Source organism: Camelus bactrianus, chromosome 2 (assembly GCF_048773025.1).
Source record: "Camelus bactrianus isolate YW-2024 breed Bactrian camel chromosome 2, ASM4877302v1, whole genome shotgun sequence".
Taxonomy (NCBI): domain Eukaryota; kingdom Metazoa; phylum Chordata; class Mammalia; order Artiodactyla; family Camelidae; genus Camelus; species Camelus bactrianus.
In genome coordinates this window covers 39,946,413-39,968,432 of record NC_133540.1, presented here as the reverse complement: position 1 = coordinate 39,968,432, position 22,020 = coordinate 39,946,413, and the positions used below count along the sequence as shown (strand labels likewise).

The 22,020-nt window shown below is 33.0% G+C and overlaps 1 pseudogene; it reads right to left on the bottom strand.

Moving 5' to 3' along the window:
• Positions 1–465: 465 nt before the first annotated feature.
• LOC141579797 (glyceraldehyde-3-phosphate dehydrogenase pseudogene) lies at positions 466–14,810 on the bottom strand (annotated as a pseudogene).
• Between the last annotated feature and the right edge of the window lie 7,210 nt (positions 14,811–22,020).

Sequence of the window (22,020 nt, the reverse complement as noted above, 5' to 3'; positions counted from 1 at the left end):
AAAGGATTTCAAGATAATTCTGACATATTACTTTTGTGAATATTGCAGATATAAAAATGCATTTCAGAGAGATGCAAATAATCAATTAAATTTCTGCTGTGAAGAGTTATTACTGACATTGTTCTCAAACTGTATAAACAAATGTTGGTAATAAGCATATTTAACTGACCTTCTTAAATATGCTTTTGCATATTTTTGAATATTACACTTATTATTCTTATCCTTTAATTGCACAACATTTAAAAAGTGAATTATTTCGAGAAGGGATAAAATCTCATTCAAAGAAGTACAATGAATCTTACTTTGCCCTTTTAGTAACTTTCATATTTATTTCTTTACTACTCTTTTTTCATTGGACTTTCTACTTTGAGTTTATACTGCTATCAGCATAATACAGTCTGTAAAAGCTTTCATATCTTTTTCTACCACATACTGGTCATGTGATTTTTGGCAAGTTACTTAACTTCACTAAGCCTCAGTTGCCTTATGTATGAAATAAAAACACTTATGGTACCTGTTTCTAATTTTTGATGACAAAAATTAGACAATTTACCTAAAGTGTTTATCCCAGTGACTGACACAAATTAAGAATTCAGGAAGCCTTAGTTATTCCTCCTTTGTGCATTTTTTGGTTGATGATAACTAATGTGATAAGTGATTTTTTAATGAATGAAAACAGATATCTGGGAGTGGATTGGAATAATTCTCTGGTTATCTGGGGTAAAGTAAAATGTATTTTGAGTGCCCTAAATTTTTAAATCTCCCTGTAAGATAATTGAAAAGATAGTAAAGATTATGCATTATATTGGAAAAACTGCTTTAGGAAAAAAAATCCTGACCATATGTGTCACTTCTTTACAGCAAATTTTACCTGAATGACATTCAGGAGAAATGAAAGCTAGATCTAATTTAATGGCATTATTTCAATAGCATATATATTCATGATGGTACACACCTAATCTCTTTACCGATTCCTTTCTTTCCAATTAGGGTTTCATTTGCTTTGAAATAAATTAACTACTTTAAAGATAAAATTTAGGAATATAATAGCATCTTCCAGTATAAGGGCACTATAGAATTAAAAATATCTAATTCTTATCCCTAGGTGCTAAATGTTTACAAAACCCACACATAGGAAATATTGAGATTGGTTATATTTATACTTTTAAACACAATTTTATTAATTCTTTTAACAGGTATGAAATGGTAAGAAAAGTAAAAAATCTTACATTTTACATAGTTCCTATTGTCATCTTTGAATAAAAACAAGCAAACAAACAAAATTAAATTCTATAGCTCCCAAAAGATCCATGAATTAGAGAAGTATATTTTTCATCCTATGTTTCTTTTTTGGTTACCATTGTCATGCAGTAACCTAACAGCTCAATTTGGAGAAAAGGAAACATACACGGCCCTCAGTTGCTTGCTGCCAAATTAGTTCATACAGATGTTCGTAGTTTATTTTTTATCATTTCAACTTAGAGTTGATCACACACAATTTTATCCACATCTTTAGATTCTTCAAAAACTGAACTAGATTCAAGATACAAAGTGTTTATGACTATATAGTTTTGTGTATGTGTATTTGTTTTCTCACAGTACTTCTCTTGGAAAATGTAGACTTTCCTATTTTCACTTCATCTTTAAATTATACAAAGTACATGCGTGGCTGACCTGGAAGCAAATGTCTTTTTGAGTTATAATTGCAAAATAAAAGTGGAATTAGTATTTGGGTTCATAGGAAATGGTGAGTGCACTTTAAGAGTTAGTCATTCATTTAAACATATCAATTTTGTTATCTATAAAAAGAAATGCTAATGCATCCAGTGTACAAAAAGCTGTACATAATAAAAAGCTAACAACCTTCAGGGTATACATTCACCATAAAACTAATTTCACACCTAGTCTATTATGTAATGTGGTATGAAAATAGCTCTTTGCTTCAAGATATCATTATACTAAGTGCATGTACAAATTTGGTTCCCTTCTTTGAAGTAAAGATTACATACATAGTAATCATCAAACTCCTAGACTTGATCTATAAATTCATTCTTATTTTATACATTTAGGAAATCTGTGTTTCCATAATAACTCAATCACAAGTGAGCAAATAGAGGTAGAACGATAAAAACGTTTATAATCTATAATATGTGGCAGATTCGCTATACCAATATTCTATCCGAAATACTTACTTCTACCAATTTCTGGCCGGAATGCTTTACGGGGATATTTGTAGTAGAAATCCTGTGTTATACTGACCATACTCACTGTGACACTGAATGATACTCAAGTAACTTAAAACATCGTTTTACAAAGTGTATTTTTTTAGAAAAGAAAAAAGTTAACTTATACAGCAGAAGCTTCAATGTTATACCTAAGATGCTTAGTTTTACATATCATAATTCATCATGAGAATTTTATTCACTAACGGCTTGCACTGATTTTTGTCTTTTAACAGACACCTTAAAGAAGAAAACATGTTTTGACCAAAAGATCATTATTTTCCTCTTTCTTTCATAATCTTTCCATTTGGATTGGACTTAATTAGTAATTAAATTAAGTTGATGTGTGGTGTTTCCAACACAATTAGTTAACAAGTGTTTGCTTGTTTATCATATCCATAGTTTACAGATAGTAGGGAAAAATAGGAAAAATATTAGACGATGTTCTGTGAAATGGTATTGATGGCTAAATATACTTCAATATGTGATGAATTTCGGTACATGATATTTTTATACTATACATGTGCTAAGATTTCTTAATAGTTAGATTTACAGCCAAAATCTGTGACAGAATAGTTAATGTTAAGTAACGTGTAATAGTTTTTTAATCTACCACTAAGATATTATTTAAATTATTTTTATTGATTGATAACTGAATTTGGAAAATGAATTTTATGGTAGGTGATAGCAAGATCATAATATTATAAAAATATTTCTGACCTTAATGATTTTATATTATAATTGTATAAAATATTTCATCGCATTTTAATACAGTCATATAAATTGGTGAAAAATACTCAGATATTTGTAGTCTCCTTTTAAAGTTATTCAAATAAGTAATTAAATTAAATCATAATGTATTTCTGTGACACTCTGAATCTAAAATTTTCCAGTTTATATTTCTAATTTGTTTTAAATTCAGCAAAATCACTTAATTTGACAATATTTAACGTATATATTAAATAGGAAGAAGTAAGCACATTTATTTAAAAGAAAACATATTGATAATATCAAACAACCTATATGAGACAGCTAATTATTTCTTCAGTAGAGTAAGGTAAAATAATATTGGGTTAGGTAATTCTGGCAACCACCCACTATGGCAGAGAAAAGCTGGAAAAATATATATATATATATATATTTACATGTACGTAATATCAAAGACCCAATGAAACAATGGGAAAAATGTAAGACAGAGATTCTGGAGATTGAAAAATGATAGTTTAGCCACTTTTTTTTTTTTCTGGGTTCAGTGAACTTTACTGATGTTACATGGCAAGGTAAGGTTCCCTAAGCCCCTTCTTTTCTTCAGGGGGTCTGGGCTGGAAACTGTGTGGAAGTCAGGAGATTCTCAGTGTGTTCAGGCATTGAGATGGGGCAAGGAATCCCTGGCAGCTGAGGGTCTCTCTGTTCCTCTCATGCTCTTGCTGGGGCTGGTGGACCAGGGGCTCTTACTCTTTGGAGGCCATGTGGACCATGAGGTACACCACACCGTTGCTGTAGTGAAATTCATTGTTGTACCAGGAAATGAGCTTGACAAAGTGGTCATTCAGGGCAATGCCAGCCCCAAAATAGAAGGTGGAAAAGTGAGTGTCACTATTGAAGTCACAGACCTGGGCCTCAGTGTAACCCGGGATGCCCTTGAGGGGGCCCTCTGATGCCTGTTTCACCACCTTCTTGATGTCATTATATTTGGCAACTTTGTCCAGTCTGCGTGTCAGATCCATGACTGACACACTGGGGATGGGGACACAGAAGGCCATTGCTGGTGAGGTTCCCATTCAGCTAGAGGATGACTTTGTCCACAGCCTTGGCAGTGACAGTAGAAACAAGGATGATGTTCTAGGCAGCCTCTCAGCCATCACACCACAGTTCCCCAGAGGAGCCATCCACAGTGTTCTGAGTGGCAGTGATGGCATGGACTGTGGGCATGATCCCCTCCATGATGCCAAAGTGGTCATGGATGACTTTGGCTAGATGGGCCAAGCAGTTGGTGGTGCCAGAGGCATTGCTGACAAACTTGAGAAAGTTTTCATACCTCTCATGGTCCACGCCCATTGTGAACACAGGGGCATCAAGCAGATGGAGCAGAGATGATGACCCTCTTGGCTTCAACCTTCAAGTGAGCCTTGGCCTTCTCCATGGTAGTGAAGACACCAGTGGATTCCACAGCTACCTCAGCACCAGCATCACCCATTTGATGTTGGCAAGATCTTGGTCCTGGAAGATGGTGATAGACTTTCCATTGATGACAAGCTTCCTGTTCTCAGCCTTGACTGTGCCAGGGAACCTGCCATGGGTGGAATTATACTGGAACATGTAGACCATGTAGTTGATGTCAATAAAGGAACCACTGATGGCAACAATGTCCACTTCGCTGGAGTTAAAAGCAGCCCTAGTGATGAGGCGCCTGATATGACCAAATCCATTCACTCTGACCTTTACCATTGTATCTCAAGGATGCAGCTGGCATTCATAGAAGGTGAGGCTGTCTGTTGAACAAGGAGGAGCAGAGAGTGTAGCCAAGTATTTTGGAACATCTTTTTCCCTAAATGGGTCTGTCAGTTCTCAAAGAAATGTCTGTTAGGATAATAATGTGAAAAGTGCTTTTGAGAGACTCAGACCCAAAATCATATACACACACACACACACACACACACACACACACACACACACACACACAAATTCAGGTAGAATGTGTCAAAGAAAGTAGAACTAATTTAATTTCTCTTAATTTACATTTGGACCCTGAGGGTTTACACTTAGAGATCAACTGTTGCAGGAAGTAGACAGCCCTTGAGGGGAAATTAAGTTTACCTTTTTTCTGGAATTCAAATAAAGATCCCAGGGAACAAATGTAAATCCTTTCTTAAGAAAAATTATACTATCCTATTCCTCTTCTTATTTCTATACTTTCTTGTATACAGTTTTAGACACTCAATCAAATAGAACTAGGCAAATGCACCATGGTCCAAATCAGGAGTTAAAAGAGGCAATAGAAACAAATCTACAGGGGCGAAATGGACTCTTCAGGCCCAGACTTCAAAAGAAGACCCACCATAAAGTAACAGAAATGTCTTAACAAGGCACATCAGAATGAAACTGTTGAAAAGTAAAAACATGGAGAAAATCTCATGAATAATCAGGAATTAAAACTAATTACTTTTATAGGGACAATAATTAGACTTCCAGCTGCCACACAAATAATAGTAATAGAAAAAAAAATTAAAGTTATAATATAAAGGGATGATGCATTCAAAATCTAAAGAAATTACACTGCCAACTTTTAAATATAAACTCAGCACAAAATATTTTATGATAATGTAAGTGAAAAAAGTCAGTTTTAGGGAAAGAGAAGTTTAGAGAATTTGCACCAACAGGCACAGAAAAAAGAAATATTGAATGATGTAACTTAAGAAAAAGAATATTCTCCAGATGGTAGCACAGAGAAGCAGAAAGAAATGAAGAGTTATAAGAGGTAAATATACAATCTAATCTAAGGGAATGTTAACTGGATGAAATAAGAAACACATATGTTAGAATTAAAATCACCAAAATAATTGCATGTAATTTAAAAACTCTAGTAAATGGAGTTTAAAAAAATCTATTAAAATTGTGTTTTTTAGGGGAACAATAAAAGAACAAAGTAAGATTATAATTTACTTAGCCAAGGAAGCATGGTGCATTCTTTATACTAGCATTAAAAAAAAATTGAACACATATACACAACACTAAACTGCCAAGCTAATATGGGAGTAATATGGAATAATAACATATATATTATTCCAAAAGAGAGAGGAAAATAAATATTAAAAAGATAAGACAAATAAGTCATCTCTACTAAGTTGGTAGAATTACACTAATGTAAATCCAAAATTATGTTCAATGCTATTTCACTGACTTATGCTAAAATTTAAAGAAAAATAATTGCCAGATGGAGTAAAAACTATATGGTATTTATAAGAAATAGCTATAAAATGTACAGACATAGAAAGTTTGAAAGTAGAATGAAGGAACAAATAGACCACATGTGGTAGACAACCTCTGAAATAGCCCCCAGTGGTTCTCACTTCCTAGTATTCACAGAATTGTGCAGTGCAATACCATACTGAATAGAGCTGATCTGTGTTCTCTGTAGAATTCTGACTCAATGTCAGTGTGTCAGAGTCTAGATTATAAAATACGTTGAGGTTTGTACATGGCTTTCTTTACAGAAAGGCAGCCTTCATGTCATGAGTACACTTAAGCAACCTGTAGAAAGGCAAACTTGAGCAGAAACAGAGGCCTCCAACGAGAGCCAGCACAGCATTCCAACCATGTTAAAGAATCACTTTTGAAAAATATTCTCCAGCCATAGTCAAACCTGCATATAACTGTTGTCTCAGCTAACCTCTTGCAACCTTTTGAGTGACACTCAAGTCAGAAATATCCAGCTAAGCTGCTCCCTTAGAGAAATTGCAAGAAATAATAAATTACTATTGTTGTTTTAAGCCACTAAGTTTTGGAATAAGTTGTTGCGCAGTAACAGATAACTGATAAATCATTTAGACAAAAAATAACGTAATAACTACAACAAAACAACTAGTATAGCTGTGTTAATAACTGATCAGAAAGGCTTTAGCCAAAGAGCATTACTAGTGATAAACAGGGACATGGCATAATGATAAGATTATTCACCAAGAATATATGAAAATTCTCAATATTTATGCTTTCAGTAATACAGGTTTTAGATAAGGCAAAAAGGGACAGTGAGAAGAAATAAAGCTAGAAATTCATAACTAAAAGACATCTACAAAAATCCTGATATGTTTACAAACAAATGTAGAATGCATACGTTATATGTAATACAAATAATATTTAATATAAATTCTCATGTGCCTGTGAAGAAAACACCCTGAAAATTAGAATATAGCTTGGACTGGGTGGTAAGGAAAATACTACAAACCAAAACTGTATTAAACAAATTAAGCCATTTAGGAGAGAAATTTATAGCCATGAATATATTATAATAGAAGAAAGGCACAATATCAAAAACCTAAGGGTATATGTCTAAAAACTAGAAAAAGGTAGCACCGCACGGAAAGTAGAAGAAAGAATAATAAAGATAACAAGAAAAATTAATGAAATAAAAAACAAACATAAAATAGATATAATCATTGAAGACAAAATTGGTTCTCCCTAAAGACTATTGAAATTTAACTCTTTGGTAATATTAATACAAATTTTAGAAATGAAGATTCAGTAATAATTGTCAGGAAAAAAGAGGGCATTATAATCCTGTAGACAATAAAATGGCAATAAATTAATATTATGAAAAGCATACCATCAAAAATGGAACATTAAAATTTCATAGAAAAATTGTTTGAAAAATATAACTTAAAGTATTGAAACAAAATTAAATAAAGAATCTGTATATTTATTTAATTATTCAAGAAATTTGAAGGCTTCAATAAAACCTTTTCCACAATGAAACTATAGGCATTTATGGCTTCAACAGAGAATTCTAATAAAAATTTACAAAAAATTTCGAAATTCAAAAATTCTTCCAAAAAACAGGAATAGTGATAATACTATCAGCTCACTTACTTGTCAATGAATTCATGATACCAAAAGCTGAAAAGGACACTGGAAGAAGAAAAATGGCAAGCCAGTGTCATAAAGCTAAAAAATATTTTAATGAACTGAATTGAAATTATTTTATATAAAATGGGCAATGAATTTTATTGAACTATTTTATTTCTGCAAATAACTGATACTGTCACATGGCTATACTCCTTTGTTCAATTTATGCATAAAATTAAGTTTGAAAGTTAAAACACTTTTCATCCCAGTCAAACCATGTCTAGAAAATCACAACTACAGTCCTTCTCAAGATACAGCTATTTCTTTCTTTAGTTATAGCTACAGTGATGGTAAAATTTTGTGTGTCGATCTGGCTAGGCTATAGTGTTTGATCTAATCATTTGGTCAAACACTAGTCTAGATTTTGCCACAGAGATCTTTTATAAATGTGATTAATATTTACAATCCATTGCCTTGAAGTATTCACATTCACTTCATTATGTAAATGAATCTCGCCCAAACAGTTGAAGACATGAAGAATTAAAAACTTGTTTTCTGGGGAAAAATTTCTGCCTCAAGATTGTACCAGAGAAACCCTACCTCAGTTTACAATCTGCTGTTATCTTCTATAAATGATATAAATCATTATTCCTGCGCATTTCCTTTCTATCTGTTGTCAATCCAGAGCCAGTGCTACATATTTTAATTTTGGGCTCTAAGTTCCAATATCTGTGTGAGTCAGTTATTGCCACAATACTGTTGTTTAGAAAGCCCCCTCAAATCTGTGACTTAGAACAACAAACATTATCCCATGCAAGTTCTGCAGGGTAGGTGACTGTAGTTCAGCCAATTTAGTGGTTAGATGTATATGCTTCAGTCTGCAGCCTGATTTTTCTTTCTTCAGAGCTGCAGATTGAGTTCACACCTGTTCCACTTTATAGCCCAGGTTTAAGGGGAAGCAGCTCTGGGGTCTGCTATTCTCATGGCAGATCACCCAAGTTTCAAGAACAAACACTGCTGTGCAAGCATCTTTTAGACTTCTGCTCAGATTACACCTGGTTGTGTTGTAGAGGACTATTCAAATCACTTTGCCAAGCCGAACATCAGTCAGGCGGAGCAATACATCCTCCCCACAATGTAAGGCAAAAGAAGTGGGCCAGACATAATCCATGTCTTCAGAGAAAATGTTGTTAGAATTCTGCTTTCCATCAGGAGTATGAGGAGCTATTCACTGAGTTTAGTCTTTCTATAGATTCAAACAAGAACTTTCTTTGTCTAGAGCCACCAACTAAACTGCCCCCAGCAGGTACTGTGCCAGGGAAGTATCTCCCAAGCTCCACCCTTCCAGCTTGAGACTCTATGTTTCACTCCCTTAGTGCTGCCTGTCAAGTTGTGAAATAGAGACAAAATCCCCAAATCAAAAAGAATTAATTAAATATCCAAGATAAATATGCCAAAAAACTTAAAAATAGTTTTATATTTTTTAGTTCTTTTTTTAAAATTCAACTTGCATGATCACTTGTTATCAGGGAAATTTTGACCTAGTATTTAATTTTATAATAGTGTACAATCACATGATATAGATCACTCTTTAGAAACTTTCCTTTTTATTTTACTTGATTTGGTAAGCATAAAATTTTATATTTACAGCTGCATATCTCATGCATGTATTTAATGTCAATGTCACAATAAAACTTCAATTAGACTGAAGTTTTAGAACTCATTCACCTTCAGATATGATATATGGAAAGCAAAGAATTTATATTTGAGCAAAATATGATGCTCTGGAAAAAATTTTAAAGGCTCAAGAAAGCATGAACATAATTTTATGAGCATTGTTGTTGGTAGCCCTGTTTTATATGTTTTGAAAAAATGTATTTTAGTTGTAAATGATTAGTTTATGAGATTTTTGTTCTGATTAGGTTTTTAGGAGTTAATAAAATTGGTATTTCAGTGTGTTCCCTGCTAATGTCTTCTGTGGTTGTTATAAGAAAATTCACCTCAGATACTTTACTAAATCAAGTAAGAAGCTATCAGGTATAAATATTGTACTGAATTTGTTTTATCATTTAAATTATAACAGACTTTTATAAAGGAGAAAAAGTATATTACATTGATGTGTCCATGTAATTAACATCCTTAACTGAGATTTTAATGTTTTTCTGTAATTTCTTTTTCACTAGAAGAGAATGTTAATGGGTGTAGAGCTACAGTTTTACAAAGTGGAGAGAATTACAGTGATGGGTGGTGGTGATAGTTGCACAAAAACATGAATACATTTCACTGTACACTTAAAAGGGTTAAGATGATAAAAAAAAATTTATGTGTATTTTAACACAACTAAAAAGGAAAGAAAAAGCCTACATATAACTATTATATTAGGAATTTTTTAGTTGAAAATTTTAGCTATCTTACTCTAATTGGCTAGAACCCAAGGGGAATTGATTTGCTTACATAACTATAAAGGTTACCCAACTGAACAGATTCACTCTAACCTTTGACAGATCCAAATGAAGGTTGGCATCAGAAGACTTTCCCTTTTAATCTCCCCAACATTCAGCCCTGCTTTCCTTTAAAGTAGCTTTATTTGAAACAAGCCTTCTTCAGCTTGTGACCAAGAGCTCTAGCTTAGAAATGCCAGAAGAAAATACCTTCTTTCTCCAAATACTTTCAGCAAATGCCTTGGCTATGGCTCTGTTTAGCAAGGTGTTTGTAATGTGTTCACCCATGAACAATTCGCCAGGCTCAGTTCTAAGTATTTCACATACACTAAAGTGCTCAATACTCACAACAACCCTGTGAATTAAATACTATCATTATCTCCAATTTAACACTTGAAAAACTGAGACAGTGGGAGTTTGAGTATCTAATTTAAGGTCACCCGCCAGTAAGAACCGTGACTCATTCCCAGACAGCCTGACAGCCCACCTTACCCATCAAGCTGTAAGCAGTTAGTTAAATATAAGAAAAATTTTTTTTACTTCAAACACTAAAAATAAATATATTAACTAAACAAAACAGAGCACCTGGTATGTATGTTGACAACAAAAGATAGTGTACTAAATCAGTTAATGAATTGAGTATCTGTAATAATTCTATGCCTTATTTTATTACTAATAGTTACAGTTTTGCTGTAAACAGTTCTAAAATTTCTTTTTCATATCCTGTATTTCTAGTGGCAGCTCTGCTGTCATTCATGGATTGTAATTGCTTGAATTTAAAATATTTCTAGGGGTCATAGTAAATTAGAATTAACCCTCACAGTAGAGCCTGTTATTAGGTAGGTTATCTCTGCAGAAACTAGTTCAATCAATTGATGTGTGTGTCTGTATGTGTGTGTTACAAAAGTATTAGTAATCATATATAGGTTATTCTGATTTTAGGTCTCACAGACCTTGAGGTACCCTTCAGCATTCATTTTATTTTAAAACAAACACAAAAACACAGCTTAGGAACATGTCTTTGGAAGCCCCACATGCTGAAGTAAACTATGCCATCTGTGTGGAGTAAGCATATTCTCTCAGTTCCAAGAGCATTCCTGCTTACACTTGTCCGAATATTAATGACATCAAACTGTGACATGTCCCTATCGGGTCTGATTTTATAGCATTTCCTATTTCAACAAATATCAGGACAAGGATATGTTTTAATCATCTTTTCATAGTTCATGGCATGTAACATTAAACAGTGCAGTGAAGCATAACTATTTTCATACTCCACTGATACAAAAAAATTCTAAAAAATTTTAATAAGCAAGTTACATGACACCTAACAATTAATTAGGCAGAAGGAACATGTCAGATTTCTAGTGGCATTGTGTGAAGACTAAAATTTTTATAAAAAGAGACATTAAAGAAAAAGCCATTGTCTGTTCTATCCCAGTACTTTGTAAGCTCACACATCAGCTGTACGTATTTTTGAAGTGTTATTTTAAATTTGTTTTAAGTAACAATTGATTTCATGAAGTTTTCTCAAGTTACCTAATGTACATGTATATGAGCACACGTTTATAAATATAATTATTTCCCCAATACCTCTTTGATAAGATTAAATTATAGAAATTGTCTTCCTCTTTTTAATTCTCTTTTATATTAATAGAGATCCTTACAATAATGAAAATACAAAATATAATTATTTTGGTCTTATGACTACTGTAGGTTTCAAAATTATTACAAATTACCATTCACCAAAATTCCTGTCATGCAAATGATTATTTTTTATAGAAATAATTACCAGAGGGGAAAATATGCTTGAGGGCTCAAAATACATTTCTCAGTATACGTGGAATTTAAATACTTGAGACCTGTAGGTTCAGTGTAAAAAATGTATTCTAATCTCGTAATACTTTAAATAACTCTTAACATATAGGTAATTGCCTTGTCATGTCACTAATGTCCAAATGCTTGCTATTGAAAATATGACAAATTCCTTACAAATTATACTTTATGCATTTCTGTTTTCAAAGGTAAGTAATTACTTCATGTAAGATACTTCTTTATCAAAGTAACTAACAGCTGAGAGAAAAAATGTGTTGTACATTGATTAAAATATCTGAATTTCTAAAAATATATTTCAGGTCAGCCTGGACACAGAGTAATGTATCATTTTTGTGATATCATCAATTGTAAATAGTTACAAATAAAGATTAGAAAATTAATTTATCATGACAGATGTTTGAATAAAATTTGATTCCTATAGGTATAAAAGGCAAAATTAAATAATACGTTTTCCTAGAAGAAAAGTAAATAAAAGCTTATTTTATATTTTTGAATTTTATTTTCAGAGGCTTATTATACTTGAATGAATAACCACAGACAATAGATCTAATTAGAAAATATTTAAGACAAAAAAATGAAGCTATTGTGGTGATTACTTCACTCTTCCTCAGTCACTCTTCAATTAAATCTTTAAAGAGTCTTTAAACATTTCCAAGTCTCTTGTGTTTAAAAAAGAACTTATTGACAAGTCTAAAACAAATTGTCTCTCTCCATTTCCTGTTAAGTCTCCTTAGACCTGACCTTTCTTCAGAGTGAAACTTCTCCACAAGTTTACTTCGTATTTACCATTAACTCCTCTTCCACTCCTTCCCCAGCCACTTGAATCTACTTTGCACCCACATAATCTGTCAGATCAGCAAAATTTATCAGTGATATTTGCATAATTAAATGAGAAATATTTGTCAATTTCAGCCATCTTTGTCTGCTAAGTAATTTGCAAAGCTATTAGTTTATTCTTTAAATGTGCTTTGGCTTTTATGATACTATAATGTATTTGTTCTCTATTCTACATAACAAATTACCACAAATTTAGCAGCTTAAAACAATGACTATTTCTTACCTCAGTTTCTATAGATCAGGATTCTGGGCAGGATTTAGCTGAGTTTTGTACATATTCTGTACAGAATAATGGCCCTCCAAAGTTGACCATATCCCAGTCACCAGTACCTATGAATGATAAGAGACCTTGCAGATGTGATTGATTTAAGGGCCTTGAGATGGGAACATTAAGCTGGATTATCTGGCTGGCCTTATATAATCAAAAGAGTCCTTCTAAAAGAAAGGAAGGAGGGTCAAAGAGAATGAGATGTGACAACAGAAGTAAAAGTGAGAGAGAGTGTGTGATGGGAGAAGAGGAGAGAAAGAAATATATTGAAGGTGCTGTGCTGCTGGCCTTGAAGATGGAGGAAGGATTCTAAGGAATGTAGGTAACCTCTAGGAGCTTAAAAAGGCAAGTAAACAGGTACTCTTTTGAGCCTCCAGATGGAGTGCAGTACTTCTGACACCTTGGTTTTAGGAATTCTGACGTCTAGACCTATAAGGTAATTAATTGGTATTGTTTTAAGCCACTAAATTGTTAATTTGTTCCAGAAGCAATAGGAAACTCATACAGACTTTGGACCCGGATGTGGATTGCCATTGTAACAAATACTGTTTCAACATAAGAAATATAAGGAAAAATAATAAATTTATGTTGGCACATTAGATAACCTAAATTGGGACACATTTCTAAAAAGGTATGAATTACCAATTGACTTAAAAAAAATACGGAGAGACATGCACAGCACCTATAATACTGTATCAAACAAGGCAATTTGTTTAGCATTTGTTCAATACTGGAAACTTCTTTTAGAACATTTCTTATAAAATTGATTTATTGAGCAATATAAATTCAGTGCGAAATAAATTCTAAATAATGTATTTTTTAATCAAATATTACCTTAAATGTTCTGTAATAGCTCCTTTTCAAAACCCCAAATGAGATTTTTAGCAGATTCCAATGATTTCTGGTCACTTAGTTTTTAAGCCTCAGTTGAATTTAAACACAAATCCTTACACTTGATGATTTACTTCTGATTTTCTCCCCTCTCCAAGAGCAGGTTAAAGTCCTAATCCCGTAGACCTGAAGTGGGAATAGTGATTAGACTTCTCTTTTGCTCTTTGTTTCTAATACTTCAAAACAAAGTACAAGGAGAAGGTTTGGTTCAGAGTATCTCCTTGCCTTTCCACTTCTGCATCTCACTCTTCTGGTATTGGGAGGTTGGAGAGAGGCAGTTGGCAGAGAGGAAGCAGAGGTAACTGGTTCACTGTTATAAATGAATGAGAAACATTTCTGATGTTGTTCTGGCTCTGTCTGCTGCTATCTTCTATCTATAAAAATGGTAAGTGTGATTGCCTTAAGTTTTGATTTATGCCAGCTATTTCCATCACTAAGAATATTCTGGGCCACAAGGCCTTCCTTGGTAGAGAGAAGCCTCGCCTAACCCTGCCGTTAACCCAGTAGCTCTATGACACTTACCTCCTGTGAAAGTGACAGTCACCATTTAGGTTGTCCTCAGTGCCTGTTAAGATCTGCAGGAAATTAAGATGTGGTTCCATCGACTCTCTTTTTGGCAATCTATTCAGAGAATCCTTAGTACCTCTCTGCTCTGCAGAGGCTTCTCTGACCTTAAGAAATTATATAGGACACAGGTAGTTTTCTTTCTTTTCTCATAAGCCATAAACTTACAAGGACAAACTCCAGCCGCCTCTTTCAGTAATTCTCTCAATGTACTCTGGTCTAAGGCCACAGAAAGGTGGACTCATTGGGTTCAGGAGTTCAAGAAAAGTTGAACTGTGGAACGGAGGCCAGGCACTGCCAACCTGCAGAAGGCTTTGCTCAGAGTCCATCTCACTATGCTGGAGGTGGGGTGGGGCATAAGGAATTGGCCACGGCTCAGCAAGAGTATAAGACAAAGTATTTTCCCTGATGACTTCCATTGCCTTTTCTCAATCCTTCCTTGTTTTGACTGTGGGTGTTACGAAGCACAGGTGGTTTTACCAGTAAGCTCTGCCACTTTGCTTTCCATTTTAACAGGACTGCAGGATGGGAGACACTCGGAACAATTACTAGAATCTCTAAAACCAGATACTGTCGAATCTGCTATGGGTCCTGTACCCACAATAGAACAACAGTGAATGTTGCATTCTAGATAGAGCCTGATAGTTAATCATTGTATAAAATAATCTTCTCAAAAAACTTTATAACTTCAATATTACAAACAATCCTCCCTTATGCTCCATTATACAGATAAGGTTTATGAAAGTTAAGTTACCTAAGGTGACATAATTAGTAAGTAGCTACATAAAGCGTACATCTGTTTGACTCCAAACTCAAACTCTAAATCACTACAGTAAACTGAAAAATGAACAAAAGAATATGAAAATTGCCAGTCCATATTTGTAATACAGCAAGCTCAGTGATAATGAGAGGAATAAAATTTAAAACTGGGAGATGCATTTTTATTTATATACCTGAAAGATTTTTATAATAAATGAATATCCAATGTTGACATTATACACTTACATAAGTATGCCTATAAAATATTTGGAGCATTATAAATTCTTAAAACTTCTTTGAAAGCAGTTTAGCAATGTGTATCAGAAGTCCCAAACAGGTTCTCGTCTTTTAATCCAGTAATTATCCTACTTATGATAGTTTTAACAACATTTTAAAAAGATATTAACACTATGTAGGCATTCATTGTAGCATTATACATAGCAATGAAAACATAAATTTTAAGAATGAACAATCATTAAACATATTATGAAATGTACTATTAAAATAATATATAGTGATTAAAATGATGTCCATCTATATCATATGTTTTATTATTTCAGTTATGTGAAAGTTCAAAAAATAATGGACAGAAATTTACCATGGTGTACACATTTGTTTCTGAAGAATGGAAAACATTCTTTTCTCCATATAATTGTGTGCATTTCTCACATATGCTCCAAAAATGGATATATCCTTTTCTTTTTGCAAGAATGTAGAAAACAGATTAAATAGCACAGATTGGGAAGGAGTAGTTACTTCTTACACTACAGAAGTTAAAAGCAAGACTATTAAACTTACACAGAAGTTCCAGCAGAAGCTGGAAGTGTTAGAAAAGATAATTATCTATACAGCCATGTTACAATGACAATCTTGCAAAAGTTGCATTTTTTTGTCTACTGTTTTTATTCCTTCTCCAATTCATCTTGATAGCAAATTCAGAATGAGAGTATTGACTCATTTATATTAAAAGAATGTTTGAAAAAAGATGTAAAGTTTCTAAAGACTAGATGGAGCAATTATTGTGATAAGCAAAACTAAATACAGTATTTAGTTAAATGTTAGTGCATGAAATAAATATTAGACAAGAAAATAAGTATGTTTTGATTATATAAATATTAATATCTGTTAGGGAGAGTTTCCCATCACATTTCCTTCAAATGAGTTATTCATTGATTTTGTTACTTGAATTATTTTATGCTAACCAATCTTGCTTGGCATTGTATAAGTCTCTTTAAAGACATGTTTATTTTTCAATTTTTAAAAGATCTTTTTATTATTCTTTTATCTTGTATTTTCTCCAGTCTCTCTATTTTCTTAGTCTAAAACTTCTACTATGTGGAATTCTAGATTATTCACCAGTTTGGGGGAATTAGTTGTTTTTTTTTTTTAACTTTTATATTTCATCACTCTAACATTTGTCACTGGATTCTTAGACTTTCTTAGCTTGAAAATCCATCTTAATAATTGAATTTTTAATTATTTTAATTCATACGTTCAGCCAATTACACATTAATTTATTTGTATCATGTTTTTATTTCCAGATGTGCTCATCTTTTTGTGATTATTGGTGTATTACATAGCAATCTTTACTTATTTTGTAGGTATGATACACTGTCCAATCTCTGAAAATATTATTTGCTTTGAACATCATCTTCTCTTTGTATTGTTAGATGTCTTATATCAGGTCTGTTCTTTTGTTTCTTGAGTTTGGTGCCTCTTTCTCACTGTTCACATCTACTTTAAAATTTTAATGTTATGTAGTGCTACTTAAAATAAAATGTTATGTTGTTACTGTCTGTTTGTGTTGGTATTTAGCAAGCATTTTGCCATCCATTTAGCAATAAGTACTGACTATGTTTCAGCTGGATACAACTAGTGATAAACATGGAAAAGTTTGTCTTTTGGAGACACAGTACAAAGGGAGGGAAGGGAAGTAGGGAAACCGATGAAAAAAAGTATTTAAATAAATTTAAAATATAAATTTCACCTTGTTAGATATGCATTTAATAAAACAAACAGCTTGATGTATTAGAAAGTTACTAGCAATGGTCCTTTTTTTTGATAGGGTAATTTTCTGGTCATCTCATTATTGTAGACATCAAGTTTGCCTGGATTCACTTTCTCTTTCTCATAGTTTTTCTCCATTTTAATGATCTACAGCTAGAGTGTCCTCATTTTCTTAAATTGTGGAGTCTTCCCACTCATGGGCTTGCCCAGTGAAGGCATTACTCTACTATTCTAAGCCCCATATTCATTATTGCTGCATAAGCAAAGGTCATCGTTGACCACTGCTGGAACAATTAAATTTCTTCCACGTTAAATTATCAACACTCACGACAGCAGTGCATGCTCAGTCTGTGGTTTCTTTTGCTAATCAGATTATTTCTGCCTTCTTTTTTTCAGAGATATATCATAGTTTCTGATCCAATAATAGACTTTTTTTTCAGCAGTCATGAATTGTCTCTAAGTACACATGACCTTCATTTCTATGCATTTGAGGTCAGAAAGGAAGGCTACACAGTTTACAATTGTTACACTTAAACTTCTATCTTGACACAATGCCCTTTCATGACATGCTTTATTTTATGTGTCTTTGCTTGTGCAAGTAGAAGCAAGTTTATCACTAGTTAAGAACAATACAAGAAACCTAGTGTGTCAAAACTCACATTCTCCTTCTTGGAGGTGACTACAGTATAGACAGTAAACTGAGCTAGGATGTCCTACCATTAAAAAAAAAATCCTCTGCACATTCAACTATGTCCAAAAAGATTAGCTAATTACCTTTATCTCCTTATTCCAGTCTTAATATTGATATCCTAGTATCTCTTCATTGATAGCCTTATTTTTTTTCTCTTTACCATTGATCTGAACTTACGTGGAATACAGAGTTTACCACCAGACACACTGCATTCATCAGGCTGCTGTGCAGATGTGCCTCTCCTGTGTGACCCATAGAACATATGTATTTGTCTCTTTTTATTGGATGGCAAACACTGATATCCGGGATCATGCATTTCTGGTCCAAATTATGCCTTCCCAGTGCCTAGCACAGTGCCTAGTCAAGAACCGTAAAGGATCTGAGATTGTATCTTGCTTGCATGCTTATAAGTTAGCTTGTCATATTTTATAGATACAGGCAGAAGACATAAGAATTCTGAGTCAGATCAAGAACTTTATTACCTGTGGCACTACCAGTTGTATGAGCTTCATGTTTTCCCTGGTTCTCCATGAGGCTCCCATGAGGGTGATACAGGTGGACCTAGAATATTATTGTTCAAGCAGTAGTTTTATGTCCCAGCTGAGGAACTTCAAGCTTAGGAAATCACAGTTTTTCATAATAGGTCACAATAACACCACCCCGTATTTGTCACAAAGAGAGATGTTTTCTTTATTATACAACACACAAATCTGCTCTTTGTTCTATATGAAAACAATGTATCTTCCAAGGATGTTTGCTATACAAATATCCTTGAAATGATAGTCTAGAGCAAAAAGTTGTCAGTACATCTTATTGTAATATGTTTAGAAATGAGAGAGATGCATAGAGAATTGCCTCCCAACATTGCAAACCATGTCTTCATAACTTATGTAAATGAAGAAATAAATTATTTAATCATTGGCAATATTCAATGATATTTATAAAATTGATATAAATACATGTGCAGTTTAGCTTATTTGGAGAATTCTCATAAATATGCTATTTAAATTCAAAGAAGAATTTGACAGTTTGTATATCTGAGTTGTTAGTATATTTATAATAATTTTTGGACATGTTGCAAAAATGATTTCTTAGAGCATAACTGTCTAACATGATTTTGTATATATTAATGATATAAACCTGATATATCATTTTTTCATGCAGTTTGACACAAGCTATGAAATCAATGCTCCATCTGTATGTGAAAATTATATATGAAGTGTGTTTTTCAAGAAGAAATTAAATAATTACTATTTACCAAAAGTGCATGAGCAAATTCCAAATGATGACATACATAAAATATAAAAACTAAATGGTAAAAAATGATAAATTTCTGTACTGCATTTGGGTGATCTGTACTTATGTGGATGCTTATTTATTTATGTATTTATTTATTTAACATATCTTTCAGTTGAGCTTAACTCATTTCACTGATTGGGTAGCAACCTGTTCCCTCATTGACTCTGTTACTGAAAGTCTGAGGCCAGTGTAATTCATGTTCAGTCTTTTTAGCACTCTCAAGCCCTGGTGATCTCGTGGGTCTGATAGGACCCACTAGTGTACTCACCTGAAGTTAATAGAATCACTACTAATCCTCTCGTCTAAGTCCTATCCTCTATTTGTTCCCAGGTCTAGACTCCGTGTCTCATAAGTTGTGCTGTGTAATCACCCTCTTCTTACCACAGAAACCCCATGACAGCTTCATTGATTCCTTTTTTTTTAATTGAAGAATAGTCTGTTTACAATGTTGTGTTAATTTCTAGTGTACAACATAGTGATTCAGTTATATATGTGTACATATATATATGTATTCCTTTTCATATTATTTTTCATTATAGGCTATTACAGGGTATTGAATATATTTCCCTGTACTATACAGTAGTACCTTTTATTTTTTTAATCTGTTTTGTATATAATAGTATCTGCAAATCCCAAACTCTCAGTTTATCCCTTCACTTCCCCTCTTCCCCTACTTTCTTCCCTGCCAACCATAGATTTGTTTTCTGTGTCTGTGACTCAGTTTCTGTTTGTAAATAAGTTCATTTGTGTGTGTGTGTGTGTGTGTGTGTGTGTGTGTGTGTGTGTGTGTGTGTTTTAGATTCCACAAATAAGTGATATTACATAGTATTTTTCTTTCTCTTTCTGGCTTACTTCACTTAGTATGACAATGTCCAGGTCCATCCATATTGCTGCAAATGGCATTATTTTATTCCTTTTTATGGCTGAGTAGTATTTCATTGTATAAATATACCACAACCTTTTTATCAGTCATCTGTCAGTGGACATTTAGGTTGTCTCCATGTCTTGGCTATTGTAAACAGTGCTGCTGTGACCACTGGGGTGCATGTATCTTTTTGAATTAGAGTTCCCTGCAGATATATACCCAGGGGTGGGATTGTGGGATCATGTGGTAAGTCTAATTTTAGTTTTTTTAGGAATCTCCATACTGTTTTCCATAATGGCTGCACCAAACTCATTCCCCTCATTCCCACCAACAGTGTAGTTGGGTACACTTATTCCACACCCTCTCCAGCATTTATTGTTTGTGGACTCTTTAATTATGGCCATTCTGACTGGTGTGAGGTGATACCTCATTGTAGTTTTGATTCTTTAATCTCAGTGACATTCTGTATCTATGACTGGAGAACAACTGGGAAATTATGGGACCTTTTATATTTTGCTGGAATTAGGTATTTTAACTGATCAAATCAACAATTTTACTCTGTTTCTCCTAGAAAAAGTAGGTCTATAAAACACTGTAATCTATGTTCCAGAGTCTCAAAAATGGAGACAGAACATGATATTTATTTTTCTGTGACTTTCATTGATATTATCTGGGATTTTCTCTCTCACTTTTGAACCATGTTTCAATCCATTAAACACAGAGAATGGGAAAACTGATGAATCACTTTTATTGAGTCCACCCTCTTAACTCTCTAGCAGAAAGATTCTAAGTTCCTTTCATTCTGGTAAGATTGTTTCCAACATATCTCCTCTGACTTTTCAAAATCATCACTTGTGTTAAGCTCTTTAGTCAAATCTTCAAACTTTGCTCTTAATACGTAACCAAGTCCAGTTTTTAAGATACTTGGCTCTCTAGGGACTCAGACAATGTTGAAGAAATTTATATTGAATCTAATAATTTCATTAAAATATTTACATATTTTATTGCAAAGATATAATTTAAACTAAACTGACAAACTTTAGACATGCAGTCCTCTTAGAGATAACTGGTTAATTAATAACTTCCACTGATAAATTATATTTAAGTCTTTGAGACTCAAATGTGTTTAGGTAGTTATGAATACTTTCCACTTGAGGAATTAATACCATTTATTCAACAATGTTGAAGAAAAAGATTGCCAAATATTTAAAAATAATTTGAAAGTTATTCCAGTTATATTAATGGAACATTTAAATTTTTGTTACTTTATCATATCATTTGAGACTTAGCGATGGTGACTTCCTTTATAAATCATATATTCACATTTCACCATAAATTGACATTCCCTAAGAGCGACACAGACAAACAAGGAGATGATTTGTTTTATCTTGCTGAGTTTTAGAGTTGAACGTTCTAAAAATTATTATCCACTCACTTAGGAAATTATAAATCTCTGTGTATGGTGATTATTTAATTAATATGGTTATAGAGAATTACTAAAATAACATGTTTTCTAGTCTGAAAAAGATTTTTATTAAATTTTTATAAGCACCCTCACCTCATTAAGAAACTAATATACTGAATTAATACAATGTGTTTTAATACATGTTTCTAAAATCTCATTGCACTGCACCAGGTGATTCACTGGAAATGGTGAACACAGAGGGCATTATTCCATCATTATAAAGGTCTTCAATTTTGCCATTAAAAACCAAATACATTTGCTTTTTTATTACAGTCAGCAGGATGTCCTTTAGTTAATATCTCAGTGGAAATAC